The 19,704-nt window shown below is 41.2% G+C and overlaps 1 long non-coding RNA gene across 7 annotated transcripts; it reads left to right on the top strand.

Moving 5' to 3' along the window:
* Window positions 1-14,474: 14,474 nt before the first annotated feature.
* LOC110897443 lies at window positions 14,475-17,324 on the top strand. 7 transcript variants are annotated; one of them, XR_004876054.1, is made up of 9 exons: window positions 14,475-14,772; window positions 14,838-14,958; window positions 15,101-15,401; window positions 15,499-15,577; window positions 15,725-15,788; window positions 16,336-16,365; window positions 16,482-16,567; window positions 16,882-16,952; window positions 17,096-17,324. It is a non-coding gene; the product is annotated as an uncharacterized LOC110897443 (long non-coding RNA). The 7 variants fall into 7 exon arrangements; XR_002568646.2 differs by lacking the exon at window positions 17,096-17,324 and having other exon boundaries at window positions 15,101-15,195; window positions 15,343-15,401; window positions 16,882-16,991; XR_004876055.1 differs by lacking the exon at window positions 16,482-16,567.
* Window positions 17,325-19,704: the final 2,380 nt, after the last annotated feature.

The following is a 19,704-nucleotide window of genomic DNA, read 5'->3' as shown; positions in this document are numbered from 1 at the left end:
CCGTTCAGCCAAAAATTAATTAAAAAACATCAAAATTCCCAGAATATTATATTACTTCTGTTGGTAAAGAGTTTCGTATCAAAACGTGGCCAGAAACGGGTTCTACGCGAAAAGGACCGTTTATGTAAATTTATAATATAGTTTTACGCTAATGGCCATAACTCACAATCTGGACCACCAACTGATCCGAATTTTTCGGTGCAAGTTCATATATTAGAAATAAAGATTTCTATCCTTTCACTTTTCCAAAAATCACGTTTTATATCAAAAAGGGCAAAATAGTCAACTTTATGCATAAATCGGAAACATGCATTCGAATCGGCTAAGCATAGACTTATGACATAAATTTCCAGAAAGTTTAACTAAAATAAAAATAGTCAAAAATACTTTCCAATACAGATCTCGAACATGCATGTACGAATCCGAATCGATAGCCTACGAAATAATCGTTTTACAAGACTTTCGGTTCCGATTCGTGGCTATACTATAGATTGTCGAGTTGATGATGATTAAAACACATTCTTATATGTGTTACAAGTTATTTATAATGATCAATCAGATTGCATGTCTAATATATTAACATTCAAGCTTATTTTTGCGAAAATCAATTCTGTTGACTTTTTAGAAACATGTTTGACTCGACAATTAGCATGCATATAGTGGGATTCAGATAGTGCCCTTTAGAGGGTTTGTTTCCCACATAAATACCAATCTATAACAGGTTTCAATTCGAGAAATGACTGAAAGAAATCCGTTTAATCAGAAAGTCAAAGCTTATGAACAACCAGTTTGACTTTTAGCAATAAACACTACAAGAACGGATTAGAGAACGAATTGAAAGCTTACAAAGGTCCTATAGGTGTTTAGTGAACACTAGAAGTCGGCCTTGATGATCTGATTATCTCTAGAAAGTCTTGAGAACCTTTGCAAGTCTTGAGAGCTCTTGTTCACAATGAAAATGTCCAAGAAATGAGATGATAATCTGATTTAAAGGAGGATCCAGAGCATTTGAAGTAGGTTACTGTTGTAGTAGCCATGCATAGCACTTGATTGGAGCATTTGGAGGCAAGGCCAGCTGTTTGGCACTTGAAATCGGACCCAAATCAGCCATTTTTGCGAATTCAGTCGCTGGCAGACCCACGCGGCCCGCTTGGGCTTTACCAGGCGGGTCGCCTGACCCCTGGTTCAGCCAAACAAGTTTCAGTTTTGGCAGAAATGGTCCCTGAGCTTGTACGCGATGTTTCGGCTACTTCTCTCGACCCGTAAACCCCCAAACTTGGTTTCTAAGAACCTTAGGACTTTTACCAACATGGAAATGTCCTCGGAACATTTTGCGCTCAACCGAAAAGCCCTGAAATTCGACGTTGACGCTTTTAGTCCTTCAAGTACGGTTTTGGCCATAACTTTCTCATACGTTGACGAAACTTCATGAAATTTTTACCACATATTCTAGTGAGTATATTTTAGCTTTACAAAGCTTCGGGTCTGCCAAAAAGTTCACTCAGAGGTATAAATTAAACATGTTGACACTTTTGGCCCCTATAGTTTGCAATACTTCACTTTTGTGCAATTTCCGCGTCGTATGATCCATGAACCATTCGTTTAAGGTTATAAACATTATGTAGGGTTATCATAGAGCCTATTTATCCATTGTTGACACTTTGGACCCTTACGTTCCATAGTTTTCACTGTTTGTCACTTTTAGTCCCTTTAAAGTATGTTTTCACATAACGGAACCTTATGACACGTGTCAAGACATTATTGGACGAAAATTTTCGAGGTGTTACAACCTTACTCAAGAAAACCGGCTTTTAATAGAATGTTGCATGATAGAACGAGGCCCTCGTATTCCCCATATAGGCCTCGGAGGAAAGGCCCATCCCCCTACTCTGACAGCTTCACTCCTCTCACCAAAACCCCAACTGAAATACTGGCCACTGAGAGGGTGAAGAGTTCCTTCCCAAGACCACCACCCATAAAACCAGGGCCAAAGGAACAACCGAACGAATCCTGTGACTTCCATAGGGGATTCGGCCATAAAACTGATGATTGTATGTATCTAAAGAGGGAAATATAGGCCGCAGTAAAAACGGGTAAACTGGCTCACTTGGTCAAGGAAATAAAGGAAGGAGGAGGGGACCGCAAAGGGAAAGATGCGAGGGAGCCTGGAAGGGCAGATGTAGACATGATTCGGAGGAGGGATGAATTTGATACTACCAGGAGTGTAAAGGCCAGAATTATGGGCTCCCCGGACCGCATGAAAGCTCCCATCTTGATGCCACACCTGGAGGAGAACGAGGTGCAACGACTCCCCCTTAATATTTCAGCCATAACACCGGCCACAAGGTGGCCAGAATACACGTGGACGGGGGAAGCGGAGTAGAAGTGATATATGAGCATTGTTTTCTCAGATTTGACAGGGATGTAAGGGACAGGCTCGAGGAGGACTCTATCCCCTTAGTGGGTTTCAACAACAGTGTGTCACACCCCTTGGGAAAGATCATACTCCCATTTACAGTCGGGGTAGGAGATCGTGTCCGAACTATAAATCTAACCTTCACAGTGGTCCGAGCACCCTCAAAGTACAACGCAATTCTAGGCAGGCCTGGGATTGGTGATTTGCAAGCACAGGCATCAACCCCACATGGAGCTTTAGTGTTCCAAACGCCAAAAGGCTTAGCTTGGGTAAAATCTTCATACGAGCTAGTATCTTTTGTCTCTGAGGGAGAAACATCTGAGAAGCCCCAGAAAAACGGGGTAGAAGAATGGGTCCTTTGTGCTAGATTCCCGGAGCAGACGGTTAAGGTGGGAAGTCACCTGAGCGACAAATGCAAGAGTGCCCTAAAGGAACTGCTCCTCCTCAATATAGACGTGTTCGCATTTCAGCACGGGGACATGACAGGAATCCCAAGGAGTCTGACCGAACATCGACTCAACACATACACCTGGGCAAGACCAGTCAAGCAAAAGAAACGGAGCATGGGTCCCAGCAAAAGGTGGGCCGCCTGTGAAGAAACCAGGAAGCTGCTCAGAGCGGGAATAAAAAGAGAAGTGAAGTACCCATCCTGGGTTGCTAACCCAGTCATGGTCAAAAAGAAAGATGGGGGGTGGAGGATGTGCATTGACTTTCAAGATCTGAACAAAGCATGCCCCAAGGATTGCTACCCCCTCCCAGAGATAGACGTCCAAGTGGACTCCTTATCTCAGTACCCCTTAAAGTGCTTCTTGGATGCTTACAAAGGATATCATCAAATACAGATGTCGATGGAAGACGAAGAAAAGACCGCCTTCATCACAGACGAGGGGACATTTTGCTACACCAAAATGCCTTTCGGGCTCAAAAATGTTGGAGCCACCTACCAAAGGTTCATGAATACTCTTTTCAGAGAGCAGCGGGGATGAAACCTGGAAGTGTGTGAATATGAAGCTAAACCCTAGGAAGTGCTGCTTCGGGATAGAAGAAGGGAAATTCCTGGGAGTAGTGGTTACTAAGGGTGGAATCAAAGCTAATCCGGAAAAAAAACTCAAGTTGTAGCCGAAATGTGATCCCCCAGGTCGCTAAGGGACATCCAGCAGCTAAATGGGAGGCTAATCGCCTTGAACCGCTTCCTATCAACGGTAGCCGACAGGACCCTTCCCTTCACGAAGGTACTAAAGGAGTGCCTCCAGACGGACAGGTTTAAGTGGACCTCGGAGGCGGAGACTGCTTTTCAAGAAATGAAAAATTACATCTGCAAGCTCCTAACCTTAGCCACTCCAGTACCTGGGGAGGATCTTCTCTTGTATCTATCTGCCTTAAAAACAACCATAAGTGCGGTTATGATGGTAGAACGGGAGGGAAAGCAGATACCGATATATTTCATCAGCAGGACCCTCAAGGGTCCCGAAGAACGCTATATGCCCCTGGAGAAATTGGCTCTAGCTCTTATCTTTGCATCTCAGAGACTTAGAAGATACTTCCAAGGACATAAGGTCACCCTGATGACAGACCAACCCCTCCAAAAAGTGCTAACGAGGCCGGAGTTATTGGGTCGGCTGGCTGAATGGGCAGTAGAATTGGGAGAACATTCCTTAGAATTCAAAGCTAGAACAGCCATGAAGGGGCAAATACTGGCCGACTTCCTAGTGGATGTCCCTGAGGATGAGGAGAAAGAGCTCTTAAAATGGGAAGGCCTAGAGAGGGAAGAGAAAGAAAGGGAAGACGAGGCAGTATAGAAACTGCTCACAGACGGGGCCTCTAGCGAAGAAGGTAGCGGGGCAGGCATAACGCTGATCAGCCCCGAGGGAGTTGAACTAACCTACGCCATTAGGCTAGACTTTGAGAACACCAACAACACTGCAGAATATGAGGCTCTTTTGGCAGGAATGAGACTAGCCAGAAAGATGAAAGCAAAACATGTGAAAGCCAGTACAGACTCGCAGTTAGTGGTCAAGCAATACAAGGGGGAATATGAGGCTAATGACAGTATAATGGCTCGATACATGGCAAAGGTAAAGGAAACAGCTAAGGCTTTCAAGACCTTTAAGCTGGAATATATCCCCCGCGGGAGAAACAGAAAATCCGATGCCCTCAGCAAGCTGGCCTCCGTGGCGTTTGACCACCTAGCAAGAGAAGTTAAAGTGGAATTTCTGACCTCCCCCTCTCTTGACACAGAAGAGGTGGCCGCAATTGAAGACGCACAAGAGACATGGATGACACCCATTTTAAGATTCCTCAAAGACGGAATGCTACCCGAGGGAGACTGGGCAGCCAGGAAGGTAAGAGACAAGGCCTTACAATATGAGCTGATTGGTGGAGAACTTTACTGAAGGTCATACCTGGGCCCATCCCTGAAGTGCATAGATAATGAAGAAGCTAAGTATGTGATCAGAGAAATACATGAAGGGATTTGTGGAAGGCATTCGGGGCCAAGGACAGTAGTAGCGAAAGCGATGAATGCGGGGTTCTATTGGACCAGAATGTATGAAACAGCATCAGAAGAGATCAAGAGATGTGACAACTGCCAGGTCCACGTGCCCATGACGCATCGCCACAAACACCCGATGATACCTGTTTCAACGTCTTGGCCCTTCCAGAAGTGGGCCATCGACATAATTGGGCCATTCCCATAAAGCCCGGGAGGGGTCAAGTACGTGGTGGTTGCCATCGATTATTTTACCAAGTGGATAGAGGCAAGGCCCTTGGCAACGATAACCGGGGAGCAGATGAGACGGTTTGTGCTAGACAACATCATTTGTAGATACAGGGTACCTAAAGAACTGGTGAGTGAAAACGGCATCTAATTTGCTAGAAAGCCCTTCAGGCCATGGTGCGAGCAGATGCACATACACCAAGTGTTTACCTCCGTCACCCACGCCCAGAGCAATGGGCTAGTGGAAAGAGCAAATCAAAGCGTTATCAAGGGGATGAAAGGGAGACTCGGAAGGAAACAAAAAGGATGGCTGGAGGAATTGCCATTTGTGCTATGGGCATACAGGACCACCCCCAAGGACTGCAACGGGGAAACCCCCTTCAGCCTCACTTACGGGACGGAGGCTATCATCCCGGCTGAAATAGGGTCCCCGACTACCAGAATGAAGCTCAGGGAGGCCGAAAACGAGCAAGACCTCCGGATGAACCTGAACTTGCTTGAAGAGAGAAGGGAAGTGGCAGCAGTCAGGGAGGCTAAGTACAAAAAGCAGCTTGAAAGCTATTACAATGCCAAAATGAAAAAGCTTAACCTCGTCCCAAGGGATTTGGTCTTAAGAGCAAACGAGGCCACCCTACAGGAGAGCATCGGAAAACTATGGCCCAACTGGGAAGGACCTTACCGGGTTACATGGGCAAACGGCAAAGGAAGTTGCAAGCTGGAAACGCTTCGAGGCAAGGAAGTTCCCAGAACATGGAACCTCATGCAGCTCAGGAAGTATCACATATGAAGCATAAAAAGATCTTTTAGGAAAAACAGCCAGGGAGCCACTTTTGTAATGATTAACTGCTAATCAAGGGCTTACCCCAAGAAAAAACCTTTTGTAAAAACTTGTACTGGGGAAACTTGGTCCCCAAGAAATGAATGACTAACGGACAACTGACTTGTACCCTTTTGGCAAAATAACAGGTGTTATACCAGGGTAGACGTTCCCAGAAGAGCTATAAACCTAACAACAAACTAACACACGTGTGCAAGGTATACCAGACATACCAAACGCCCGGCTGTGGGGCAAAATAGGGTCTAGCTAACCCAAAGAAAATGGACAAACAAGCCAAAAACATAATCTTACATTATAGACTTGTCCAGCGATTGTCCTCAAACAGACACTCCTGGTTTATAAAGCAAACCATGAACACAACATACTTTTGTAAACAAAGTACAAAAAGAAGTTTTTCATATACAAATTACAAAGTGAATGTACAACAGGAAGCCCAATTGGCCTTAAAAGGAAAAGCTAATATACAAGCTAGAGAGCCTGTTAGACAGACTAAAACACAGTTTCTCGTAAATATACTACAAACAACTAAAAGTCTTCAGGAAAATGCCGGCCTAATCCCTGGCAAAGACTCCTGCAAAAAAAAAAAGAAACATACCAAGAAACAGGCAAAAGCAAGATAGCAACGTACAGTCATAAGTCATACGATTAAGTACCAGGAGAGCCCCTACACAAAGGCCCTCCTCCCAAGCATCAAAAAGTTAAAAGTATCCTAGAGTTCATAATTGTTTAGATTACAACCACATCAAAGTAAGTTAATGTTCAGAAATTACTGGGAGTCACCCCCAGACAAAGACTTCGGAGACGAGGGACCGGCAGGAGTGAGCAGGGCTTTCAATTCATCAATGGATATCATAGGATGCTCCAGGATCTTTTCAAGAAGGGCTGGGGTCTTACCCCCAAACTCCTTATCCAGCTTAGACAGCCGCTTTTTGGCTCTAGAATTATAAAGCGGAGTTGCGTTCCTGTCCAAGCCCTGAGCAGAGTAAATATACCCATCCTTCTGGCCTGATTGATACCCAACATCCCGATACGCCCTATAAACGTGCTCAAGACCACTTTTGAACTCCTCCGATTAAGAGACGGCAGTAAGGAAAGCTCCAAAGCCCTTAGTAATCAGCCAATCTTTCTCCCTAGCCAACTTCTGATTGTCATCAGAAGTTATCCCCCAGTTAGCGTACATGGTGTTCAGTTGCTCTTGAGAAACGGAATCTGCTTCCTTCAAATGTTTCAATTCTGCAGCCAGCTCCTCCTTCTCCTCCACCAAAGCTGCCATTTCCCTCTCCCAAGTCCGCTCCCTCCGCTCCAGCAAAGCTCCAACCCCCTGAGCAAAAGACATCACCAAAAATCCAAAAAAAAAAGAGAGGGAGAAAGGCTATGCACCTTTTCCTCCTGCAGTTTACGCTCAGCCTCAACCACTTGACATCGGAGCTCGGCAGCAACAGATTGAGAAGTCTTAAGGTCGCTCTTGAGTCCCTCATTCTCTTTCCTTAGATCATCAACCCGCTGTAACATGCCAACACCCCTGAAAAGCCCCTCGCAAAGCGACATGCTGTATTGATCATCAAAGAGATCATCCCTCAAAGCAGAATTCATAAATTTATGGGAGGGAGGAACAACATGAGTTAAGAAGTCCCGGGCAGTTTCAGGATTGCCCACCATGGAGGACTGAGTGATTTTCCACTTAGGAACATACGGGATAGGAAGGGCATCGGCAAACAAAGGGGCCTGGGGAGATCGGGAGGTGAAACCCTCAAAGTGAGAAGGTTTGCTGGTCCCAGTAGCATGGTGAGGAGAAACCTTAAAAGATGAGGCAATACGAGCAATGCTTACTTCGGGAGTCTTGTCTCGAACATGAGAAGAGGAAGGGGCAGTAGGGATCTCTATTGGAGCATGAGAACTTCCCTACTCAGACAAAGAAAGGAAAAAGAACATCAGAAGTCTGCTAAAGCCAAAGCAAATGCAAGACAACAAATTAAAATGTAAACTCACCAACAAGGGTTCACTCACAAAGCTGGAGGACCGCAGGTGCTTAGACAAAGAGCCTTTAACCCCAATAGGGGGAAGTTTGGAAGCAGCTTTCGTGGAAGGAGGGGCCTTCTATCCGCTAGCACTCCGGAGCCTCAGCCGGATATCATGCGGGGCTAGGGCTTGTTTAGAACTAGCAGCTTTTCGCTTACGAGCTAAACGGCTCTCTAGGTCCTCCTCATCTTCATGACTAGAGTGTTTAACTTGAAGAGATTCAGAGGAACTCTCTTCTCCCTCAGAAGAAGCCCCCTCATTTCCTTCCACAGCAGCAGATCCCCCAGCCTGAACGGACCCCCCAGTAACTTGCATCTCAACACCCCGGTTCAAACCCGGCTCAACCTCGTCGCCAACCACAAACTTAACATCTTTAGAATCCCCTTGGAGCAGCCTCCACAAAGTCAACTCTGCACAAGAGAAACACTAAAGATGACTGCACAAACCCCAAAAAGTAAAAACAGATACAACAAATAAAGAGCAAGAGGATACCTTTTTTACCAAAAAAGGCCTTGGGTCGGACTGACTAGGAAGGGCTCAACCCTCCCCCCCATGGCCAGGATCCCCTCAGAAAAAGTAAAAGCTCTCGTTGGATTTTCATACATACGCTTCCATTGGACGATCTCGTCAGCAGACAAAATAGGAATGCTGTCTTCAATAGCAGCCTCGGCATCCCTCAGTGGTGGAGACTCTGGTATCATGGCAGCAGAAACAAAGATGAACCTACTCTTCCATTCTTTAGGATAAGTGGAAGTCAGCATGAAGGTATAACAAGGCTTTGACACACTATCTTTTCGTTTGGCGAAGGTGAACCAATCCCCATCAGAAATCAGTTTATAAAACATGCAAAAAAGGGGAACAGACGGCTCGCCGGAGACAGCCACACAAGATAACTCAAAATGTTCCACCCTCAAAAACCCTAGAGGGTGCAATTGGGAGAAATGAACTCCGAAGTGACGCAATAATGCTATCTTCAATGGAGAAAGGGGGTACTGAACTCCACAGGAGGAAAACGCCAAAGTATAGAGAACAATCCTATCGGGTGTGCATTCAGCCGGTTCATTAAGGCCTGGCAAGGTAGGAGAAAAACGCTCTGGAATCTTATAGGTCTCCACGAAGGACTCCAGATCCTTCACTGTCAGAACAGACCGAATCATAGAACGGCCGGTACGGCTCATGGCGAAGAGAGAAAACAGTGATCGGAAAGATGTGATGGAGAAGAAAAGAGGGAAAAAACTGACTAAGGTTGAAGGAAAATTCAAAAGGTTATGTGGGTATTTAAAGAGGGTAACTGATCTGGAAAGAGAAAACCATCACATCAGGGTCTTTTCAAAATTAAACCATCATGCACGTGTATGGGGAGGATTAAACCCCCACCGTCGATCACCTGTGATTAATGAGTCTCGATAGGAGAGGGGGCACGTGATGATTACCTAGGGATTGACCCACTTCGTTAGCCCAATGGAGCTGTTCTCGCGAACAGTTATAACTCAGCCCTGGATCTTGAGATTTGAATCTCAGAACCAGGGACTAAAGATGACTTGACGACGGGCCTATGGGTTGCCCCATTTACCCGTCTTGGGCTATTATTACATGGGCCCAACAGATAAAGCCCAAAAGCACTTTACCTTGCCCACTAAGGTTTCCCTTATGTAAAAATGGGCGGGAAGAAAGAGACCAGAGAACGCAGACAGCATTTAATGCATGGCGTGAAGAGGATATATGGTTGGCATTGTACTTCTTCGCCGGAAACATTAAATGAGAGAGAAATCTTACCGTTAGGGGTCAGACATGTGTCTAAGCCCCCCGAAGACTAACAGAACCCGTTGGATCACCTCGTTAATATCCCACATGTGAGATAAGGTCTCTCAATTATATAAGGAAAGGAAGAGAGCAGTCGAGGGAGAGGATTCAAGGTATTACATTAATAACTCTCTCATTTATTCCGACCGATATTCCAACACATTAAATACACACACATTTATTAGATTCACACCATAGAGAAACATTCCGGTGATCATACTCATCGGAATAAGCTTCTCATATTCTCCGGCAAGTTTACTGATTCTCACGCCGGAGCTTGGTCACGGATCCCCCTCCTGGGGCCCTCCGTGACGAGGCTAACGGTTTACTTTTTTTGTAGCAACGAAGGCTGGGATATTCCGACGTCAACGAAGACCCTTTGAACGTCATCAGAGATTTGGGTATTCGACAATAACAAAAATATAATTAGGCGCTTATTAAACAATCACCATTCTTTTTATTAGATAGATAATAAAAGAATATATATATATATATATACACACACAACCAAATAATCCACCAAACATATAAATCAATTAATGCAAGCAAATAGGCATGCATAAACAGATAAATAGTAATGCGTTGTAAAGATAATCACCAAGTTTTTATATATCCAGACAACTTGTTACATGATTATTTGTAAAGGAAACAAAAATGCATATGGGCTACATCACCCAATCAATACAAGTTCAATACATAAAATGGCAAAAGTATATTCCTTCACATTGGCGGTCTTGGTCTTCAAGTTGTCTTCAAAACTCGGCTTCAATCTTCATATCCCAAAAACGGCGCAGTCTTACCGTGCAAAGTACCTGCAAAGAAACCTAATGTGCTGGGGGAGATAGTGGGTGTAGGAAAAGCTAGGCTACGGAGCTGGGCTGCCTCCTCCTCGAGCTCGTAAACTCGGCAAAGCAAGACGCTCATCTGCTGCTCAAGTGTCAGTACCCGAGCAGCGAGGTCATCGGCTGGTAAGTGGGCAGGTGGTGGTGGTGATGCTGGTAGTGGTGAAGATGGTGGTGGTGGTGTAACTAGCGGTGGGTAGTCTAGTGGGGGTGTGTGTCTAGCATCAAACTCCTTTTCGAGGTCGTAGATCCTTTGGCAAAGGATCTCAACCTGGAGCTAGAGATGTAGAAGGAGATTATCTTGTGTATAGCCTGAGTGATATGAGGGGTGGTACGGGTCAGATGATGGCATAACATGTGGTGGTGATAGTGGAAATGGTCGGGGCGGCTGATGGTGTGGGCTCATCTCAGGAGGTGGTACATGGGGGTGTCCAGAGGGCTATCCCTCGTCAGTGAAGTGAAGGTGTGGTCGGATCGACGCAAAGCGCATGTGTCGTATCCAACTAGTAGGTCCAACGGGGATAGGTGGTTGTGAAGACTCGTCACTAGTGGTGCGTACTAGGGTATGTGGAGGTGTGGTTGTGGGAGTGGAAGTAGGTGTGGGGGTTGCTGGTGCAACCGACATAGCATCATCATTTGCAGGTTACACCTCCAAGCCTACGGGCCGAAGTGTGGTTGAAATCACTGACTCCCTAGAGTCAGAGTCGAAGTCAGGGTTAAAATCAGAAGAAATATTAACAACAGATACAACGAGCGATGCCACCTCTAAGATAGCAACGTCGAAAACCTCACCATTACTAAGGTCCTCGTCGGGATGGTCTACATGGAACATTGGGATCTCGTCGTCGTCGGCGTCTAAGTCTATGACAAATGGCCAATCCTTAGCGGGGATCATAGCGAGTGGGATAGCATGAATGGGTATAGGCTCAACAATATGCTCACCATCGGGGTGTCCGATGATAAGCTGGTCATGGATAGGTAGGGGCAGGGCAAGAACGTCATCCTCCAGAGGGATGTCATCGTCACCAAAGTCAGGTAAGGCAAAAGGCTGGAAGTCATCTAAATCATCATCGTCGGACATGAAGTCTGGATCCTCGTTCGGATCGGAGTCGGTATCGGAGGTGAAAACCTCCTACATTGGTGCAATCTCATCATCGGAGACGAGTGCCATAGGATCATGCTCGTCCGATAAACCACTTCCCTCTGATGAAGTCATGCGAACCTGTAACATAAAAGTCATGACATATGTATATATTAATTATTATTACTATATATATATATATATAGTTACACACAATGTACAAGTAGTATGTAATTTATTTTAAGTTATCCTATTTGTACCATGTGGACTAACTTAAGCTTCTACGTCTACGTTTTGTGTAGTCTATGTCACGTAATTGTCATCGCTTTGTTTTTGAAAAAAGAATGTATGTAGTGGGCTTTGTGAAAATGTTTTACGCAATGAAAATTTCTTGTTTTTGTAAAAATCGTTTTCATGAGAGGATCCTAGGGATTGTAGACTAGACTCGAGAAAGAATCCTGGTTCACTACAATTGAAGCTCTGATACCAATCTGTCACACCCCTTTCAGAGGCGGAAGTGCGAGGTGTGATCGTGATTGATAATAAATCCTACAACATGAAATAAACAAACTCCAAATTGCCATTCATCATTTCAAGATCCAAAACACAAGATAAGTATAAGAGTTTTCAAAAAGAGTAGTTTAAAAGTTTACAACTTAATTTCAAATTCAAATGTTCAAGGATTTATCCTTCATGTCGCCGCAAGGAGGCGGGATATGATAATAAATCCTACAAAAGTGGCAAAGGAGCATAGACAAATAACTTCTTGAACATAAACCTGCAAAGCTTCCACTAATTTCCTGAAATACATGTAAGTTTGAAAATCGTCAACAAAGTTGGTGCGAACTCATGCAGTTTGTATAAAATGTATGAGTTGTATTTGCATAAAACATGGTATGTAATTGTAAAATGTAAGCTGTAAATGTAAGGAAATCGAGATTGCTAATGTTTCGCGAGGACATTAACATGTGTGACGACATAGGAAGCATCCAAACCTAGGAGATTTTTCCATCGATTCATGACTGGGACACAAAAACACTCTTCCGCAAGGGTCTATAACCAAGAGTGAGGCTGGCAAAACCCATTAGATCTAACCTTCCGCTCCTCGGTCTAGTTTTGTATGTGATTAATGGTGCTTAAGTTTCACCCTATTCGTACATGATTTACTGTATCATTCCTTAGTTTTCTACATACCATTATACATGTATTTTCCCCCAAAGTTTTGAAAACAAGAAAATGTTTAAAAGTGGGGACATGAACTCACTGTTTTGCGTCTTCAGTGTCTACACTCCACCGGTATCTCCTTCGCTTGCGATGTGACCTATAAATGTTCTACTTATGTTAATCACCTAAACTTGTAATTCACTACGTACAAGTTACCATCTTGTCTTATGTATTTGTTTTGTTTTAAGTGTATATGTTCGTATCATGGGTCGTGCCCATGATGGCCGGGTCTCATCGTTCGTCACGTTATTGTTAATCTAAATTGTATTTTCTATTTGTAATTATATATACTTTTATTCCCGAAAATTTATAGATGTGTATGTGTAGAATTTGAAAACGTTTTATGTTAAAAATAATATATATTTTTAACTTGTCCACATAAGTGATACTTATATTATTTTTTCAAAATAAATATAAGTAAATTGTTAAATAATATCTCCAATATTATTTTAGTATAAGTATGCTTAAATCTTACCAAGTGTATACTTAGGCAAGTTTATATGGATTTAGTTAGGCTAGAGGGTATGGTGATGGTCCTCCAAGGGAGGATGATCCGCCACGTAGGCGCCACATCATAGTCCTCCCAAGGATGGTTCATCCCACAAAACTAGAGGATATGGAGGATGGTCCTAGATGATCCTACCCCACTATATTAACTTTTTTTTTAATTTATCTTCTTTTTTTAGAAAAAGTGATTGAGATGCAATATCCAAAAGGATCAATTAACAAATAAAAAATTAACAAATAAAAAAAATTAACAATTACAGGACAAAAAAAAGAGAGAGAGAGTGGGTCCAGTGTCCTTCGAAAGCGAAAAGAAATTCCATTTATTTGTTTTAATATTAATAATATTAATAATATTAATAATTTATAGAAAACTCATTAAAAGCCGAGCCGATTGGATACTAGTCAAAAAGACGAAACTGCCCATTTCATTCTCATTCAGATCTGTACAATCAAAAAGACGAAACCCACACCGGCGGCAAAAAAGACGCCGGAAAAGCTTAATCCGGATGATTTCCGGCACAGTCCGGTCCACTACGCCGTCGCATTTAACGGTCACATTTGAAGGGGGCCCACCAAAATTGGATCGTCGCCACCGGCAGGAACTCGACGCTGAGGACGGGACGGGGGGGCCGGGATGGTTTGCCGACCGTCGCCGGAGCTTGACGGGGTGGGGACGAACCCCATACCCCCTAGCCTTATAAATACTTATGTATTTTGCATTAATTGTCAAAAATCAATTCTTATGATTTTTAATACTTTCCAGAATTATATTTTTTAATAATAATATATTTTTAAGGTTTGTTTGTAATATATATCTATACTACTTTAATAAGCATATAGGAAGGGCAAGAATGGTCATTTGCCATTGTATAACCATTTGAAGCCCATTGTACAAGCATTTAAGCACAAAGTGTTGAAAACTTCTTTTCAACACATGCTGTATAGCCGGATGGATCTTACCCGGATCAACTTGACCCGTTTTACTTTGATGGATCCAATATAAACTTTCTATCACTCTATCTAAACCACAAAATTCGTTTCCTCCAGACGCTCCACCTTTCTCTACAAACCCTAACCTTCATTTCATCCATCGATCCTCCACTGCTCCTCCATCGAACCGGTCGTTGCCATCACCGTCTTCTCCCCTTCTCCACTCCAACAGTCGCTTCATGGCTTCTTTCCCGGTGGCTTCAAGATCCGACACTATCTCAGCAGATTCGACACCAGATCGATTTCTATGGCTTCTTTCCCGGTGGCTTCAAGATTCGACACTCTCTCTCTCTCTCTTAGTAGATCTGACACCAGATCTACTGGTTTGACTGTAGGGTACCTTTCTTTTTACCATATCTTCTTTTTTTTTGTTTTTGAATCTAATCTGGGTAATGTTTCAGATCTTCCGTTTGGTTGTGGGTTCGTCAACGATGGTGCTTGTGGGTGGAAGATCTGGCCAGATCTATGGTTTATTTGTAGTAGATTTCTCTCTAGAATAGCACAACAAGCACTCTGTTCTTTGTAAGTAGATTTATAGGGTTTATTTACAAGTCTAGGGTTTATTTACAAGATTTCTTGATTTTTGTTTAAATTTATAGGCTTTTTTATGTGTTTTGTGTTTTTTTTAGGTTTTTGGTTTCTTTGACTGTGGTTTTTTTGCTAGGGTTTCGAACAGTGCGAGGTTATGGCGCTGCAGATGCTGAGCTGGAGCGACTGCTTAAGGAGACAGGGAAACAGTTATCGCTTCCTCATGATTATGTACAGTTTACTTCTTTTGTTGAATCAATACTTTTCACTGTTAATGAAATATTATGGTTACACTTGAAGATTTGTGGAATTGTATGAGTTGGAAGGACATTTATTGCTGTTTGATTGATTATTTTCTTGATGTTGCGAGAACGGAAGTGGTACATCATACATGGGGTCGACTGGTCGAGCAACTATTTCTAGCGGCACTTCAACAGGTAAGATTTGTATCTCTAATGAAACAAATTGTCTTAATTGATGTCTTTGTAGCATTATTTGGTACAGCCTTTTGATGTTGTGTATTTGTGCATACAGTTATCATCTTGCAGGTGTCTATAAAGCTTATGATTTAAGAGATGAGGGTTCAGACTACTTAGGAAAAGCTGTCTCCAAGGTGAGAACTAATAGTCTGGGTTAGTGAGGCTAACTGCCTTTGCAGGCCAGATCAGTCCCTTCCGTTTTCTATATCACTTTTGCGATTTTCTTACATGATTTTGTGTTTGTGCTGACCGGTTAACCAATTATAAAAATCTGCTTGTAGTGATGAATAGATAAAACTCAGATATACGGGCAGCCGTTGAGAAATTCATAGATTCCAATCGAAGGTAACAATTTTGATCCTCTGTTAGTTTGTTGTAGTGATTCTGTATGTATATGATTAGATTATGAGTATTGCCCTGATTTTCATGGATTATTCAAGGCCAACTTGACCATTAATAATTGAGCAAATAAATTTGATCTTCTTCAGTATGCATACACATTAGATAGAAAGAAACCTTGAATTTAGAAAGTATGGGGGTTTGTGGACTGGATTTGATTTGATTTGATTTGTATGTATGAACAAAGAAATTGAAAAAAAAAACGGGTTTTTTTGAAAAAAACGGCCTGGTGGCACCTATAGCGCCTGGTGGCAACCTAGGCGCAAAAATGGGTTTTTTTTTGAAAAAAAAACGCCTGAGGCGCAAAAAAGGCGCGTAATATGAATGGTCGATTCTCTCTAGGTGTCTTTTGAATTGGAAGCTGAAGTTGCAAAACTTAAAGATATCAACCACGAATTGCTTAAAAAAGAGGCATGTAACTGTAACTTTAATCATCATTATGATGTTCATGAACTATTTGAATGTTTGTTGTTGACCTGTTGTGTCATTGCAGGAAGAGATCATGGAGAGGCAGAATAATCAGGTATGTATTCACATAATAACCTCCATATCAATTTAAAGTCATGTTACAAGTTATTAGTATTTAGTAGGTGTTTTAAGAAGTTATCTGGTTATGTTGAAAACAAATTTATTTCACAGTAAGGCGAGTATGAGACGGGGTTTGATAATTCCAGTCTGGATTATGATTGTAAAACCGTATCCATACATGGTCCCGTATTCGTCAGGTACCCAATTACTTGTTACATGTCGGGTAAGTGGGTTTTTAACAAATTACCATTGGGATTCTCAAACTCATAATTTCATGTTTTAACAACTATTTGAAAAACTTTTATATATTTTTAGGATCATATAATATATTAATATATTCGGTTGTGATGTGAATAAAAATGTATGAGATGGTTTTCGGTAATTGGTATGGTATCACCCTATACCATACCCACTAAAAGCTCACTTGAGACCGGCTCGCTAAAAGCTAGAATGCTTACACAAATCTTTGACTCCAAAAAGTCAACTAATAACTCAGTTTCTTATTTTGCAGGTAGTGAAGAAGATGAAACTGCCATGGGGAAACAAAAGACTATGCTTATGAAGAACATTGACTAGACCTTGGTAGGCCGAAGAAATAATAGTAGATTAGTTTTAAAAAAATAAAAATAATAAAAACAGGAATTATAATGATAAATAATATTATAGTTATGTGTCTACGCATATGGGATTGCAATTTTGTTACCTGTGTCTGTGTGTATGTATAGGACCAGATTAGCAAGCACATGATATTGTGTGCAACTTCTCTTTGAGAGGCACATGATGTTGTGTGCAACTTCTTTTTGAGAGGCATCCTATTTGTAAGTTATTGATCAGATGCAAACTGTGGCATGAATCTTTGTTTAGTTGGACAGTTTATTATTGTACAAATACCTTGTTTTTTGTAAGTTATTGATTAGATGTAAACTGTGGCATGAATCTTTGTTTAGTTGGATAGTTTATTATTGTACAAATACCTTGTTTTAAGAATTTGGGCATGTTATGTAGCCAGTTCTAGGGTTGTTGGTTCGGCTGATGTGACAAAATTAATTTTGGGCTTAACCACTAGCTATGGTTTTGCAATAAGAAAAACAAAAACTCAACCAATCAGATTGGTAGTAGGGGGACTTGGTGAAAAGGGATGGGGTCGGCGACACCCTATGAAGCTTTTTTTTGTGGTATATATCATATACGTTAATAATGTCAATATAGTTTTTTTGAAATAGGGTTCATAACTGTAATTTTTCTTTTTTTTTTATGGCGAATTTTTTTTCATCTTGTAGTGAGACTTGAACCTAATACCTCATATTTAGGTGTTTTAAAACTTGTCTTGCTACTAGACCATCAATTTCGAAAATTTCCACAACCAAAACTTTAATAGAACCAAATAAACCATACAAATAGACCATAAACTACTTGAATAGACCACCTTTATGGACTGTTTGCTTAATTTTATAATTAAAATACTATAAACTTCCATAAGTTAAGAGTTGGTCATAAAAGTCAAGTCTTAATTAACCATTATTGACCAAATTGTGTGTCTTGGATTAGTTCGCTATCTGTATTTTAAGATAAAAAATTACAGGCGGATTGGTATGATTAGTTTTGACCTTATGATTGTGCTGTTGTCGGCTTGGCGCAGTTCGGTTTACATTATTTTAAAACTCTTTAAATCTTCATGACCGGTTTTGAAGTACGTTAATCGAAAATTTAGATTTTAGTTATGACCCAATTGAACTAAACCTTCTCATGCACACCCTTAGGATTACTAACAGGTGTTGTGTTTTCCTTTGCATCGCGAATTTGGTTTTGGTTATGGCACAAAACCGAACCTCCCCATACATGGCCCTAAACTCACCAACCTAAGTGATATGTTTCCCGCCGCATCACGCGGGTAAACGACTAGTATATATATATATATATATATATATATATATATATATATATATATATATATATATATATATATATATATATATATATATATATATATATATATATATATATATATATATATATAGGTAGAGGATCCTGTAAAAAGTGGGACTTTTGTAAGAAGTGTAAGAAATAATCTTGGAATGACAAGTGTCCCTCTTCTTAATTAATTCAAAAGGGTACATTAGTAATTTACCTTTTCTTATCAATTAATTGTGTGTAACTGTTTTGGAGTTAATCTAGGAGATTATATCATCAGAATAAATCATTAACTAGTATTATATCATCTTCGTTCATTAATTCAGGTTCAAAAGTATTTTTTTTTCTCTGCAATTTTGGAGCAGTTTTTTCATTACGAAAATCACAAATGGAAGAAAGCGATACAGGTTCATGTGTGGTGTTTTATTGCATAAAACAATTGTTTGTATGGTGTCGTTTATATACAGATTGCGTTGAGGAAAAATATACAATAAAACTTACTGTGTTTTCATGGATTTCATCTATATTTTTTTTCATGAAAAAACATGAGTTATTTGATGAAGTTTGTTTTATATAATATTTGGTATGAAACGGGTTCTATTAAGTTGTATGGTGTTATATTCATAGAAGGTTGCTTGGGATTCCAGATAAAACACCATGACTTGAATCATGGCGTGGTGTTTTATCTGCAGACATTGTTCATGGCGTGGTGTTTTAAACAACTGGAGGCAAAACACCACGTCATGAACAATGTCTCCAGATAAAACACCACGCCATGAACAATGTCTCCAGATAAAACACCACGCTATGAACAATGTCTCCAGATGTCTTAAAACACCACGCCATGAACAGTGTCTCCAGATAAAACACCACACCATGAACAATGTCTCCAGATAAAACACTACACCATGAACAATGTCTCCAGATAAAACACCACGCCATGAACAATGTCTCCAGATAAAACACCACGCCATGAACAATGTCTCCAGATAAAACACCACACCATGAACAATGTCTCCAGATAAAACACTACGCCATGAATCTGATTACAGTTCTTCTTAACGTAAAGCACCACGCATTGAATCTTATATAAAACAAAGAGGCTTCCGATTTAGATCTTGGTAATTAATTCCTATAATTAAAGAAAAAGGAGTGAATGTAGGTGTTTTTGGTTGTGTAGAATACGGTTACCATATTTGAAACATTGAAAAAGACATTATTGCCCTTCAATTTTACATAAGGTCCCTCTAATTAAAACACAATTTACATTTTTATACCCTATTGATCTCAACCATTAGATCAAATATCCAATGGTTTAAAACACTTCTTACCCTTCTTACATTTTAGACACTTTTTACCATATCCCTACCCTATATATATATATATATATATATATATATATATATATTCATGCTTGTTAAAT

Source organism: Helianthus annuus, chromosome 13, assembly GCF_002127325.2.
Source record: "Helianthus annuus cultivar XRQ/B chromosome 13, HanXRQr2.0-SUNRISE, whole genome shotgun sequence".
Lineage (NCBI taxonomy): Eukaryota > Viridiplantae > Streptophyta > Magnoliopsida > Asterales > Asteraceae > Helianthus > Helianthus annuus.
This window is presented reverse-complemented; position numbering and strand designations above follow the sequence as displayed.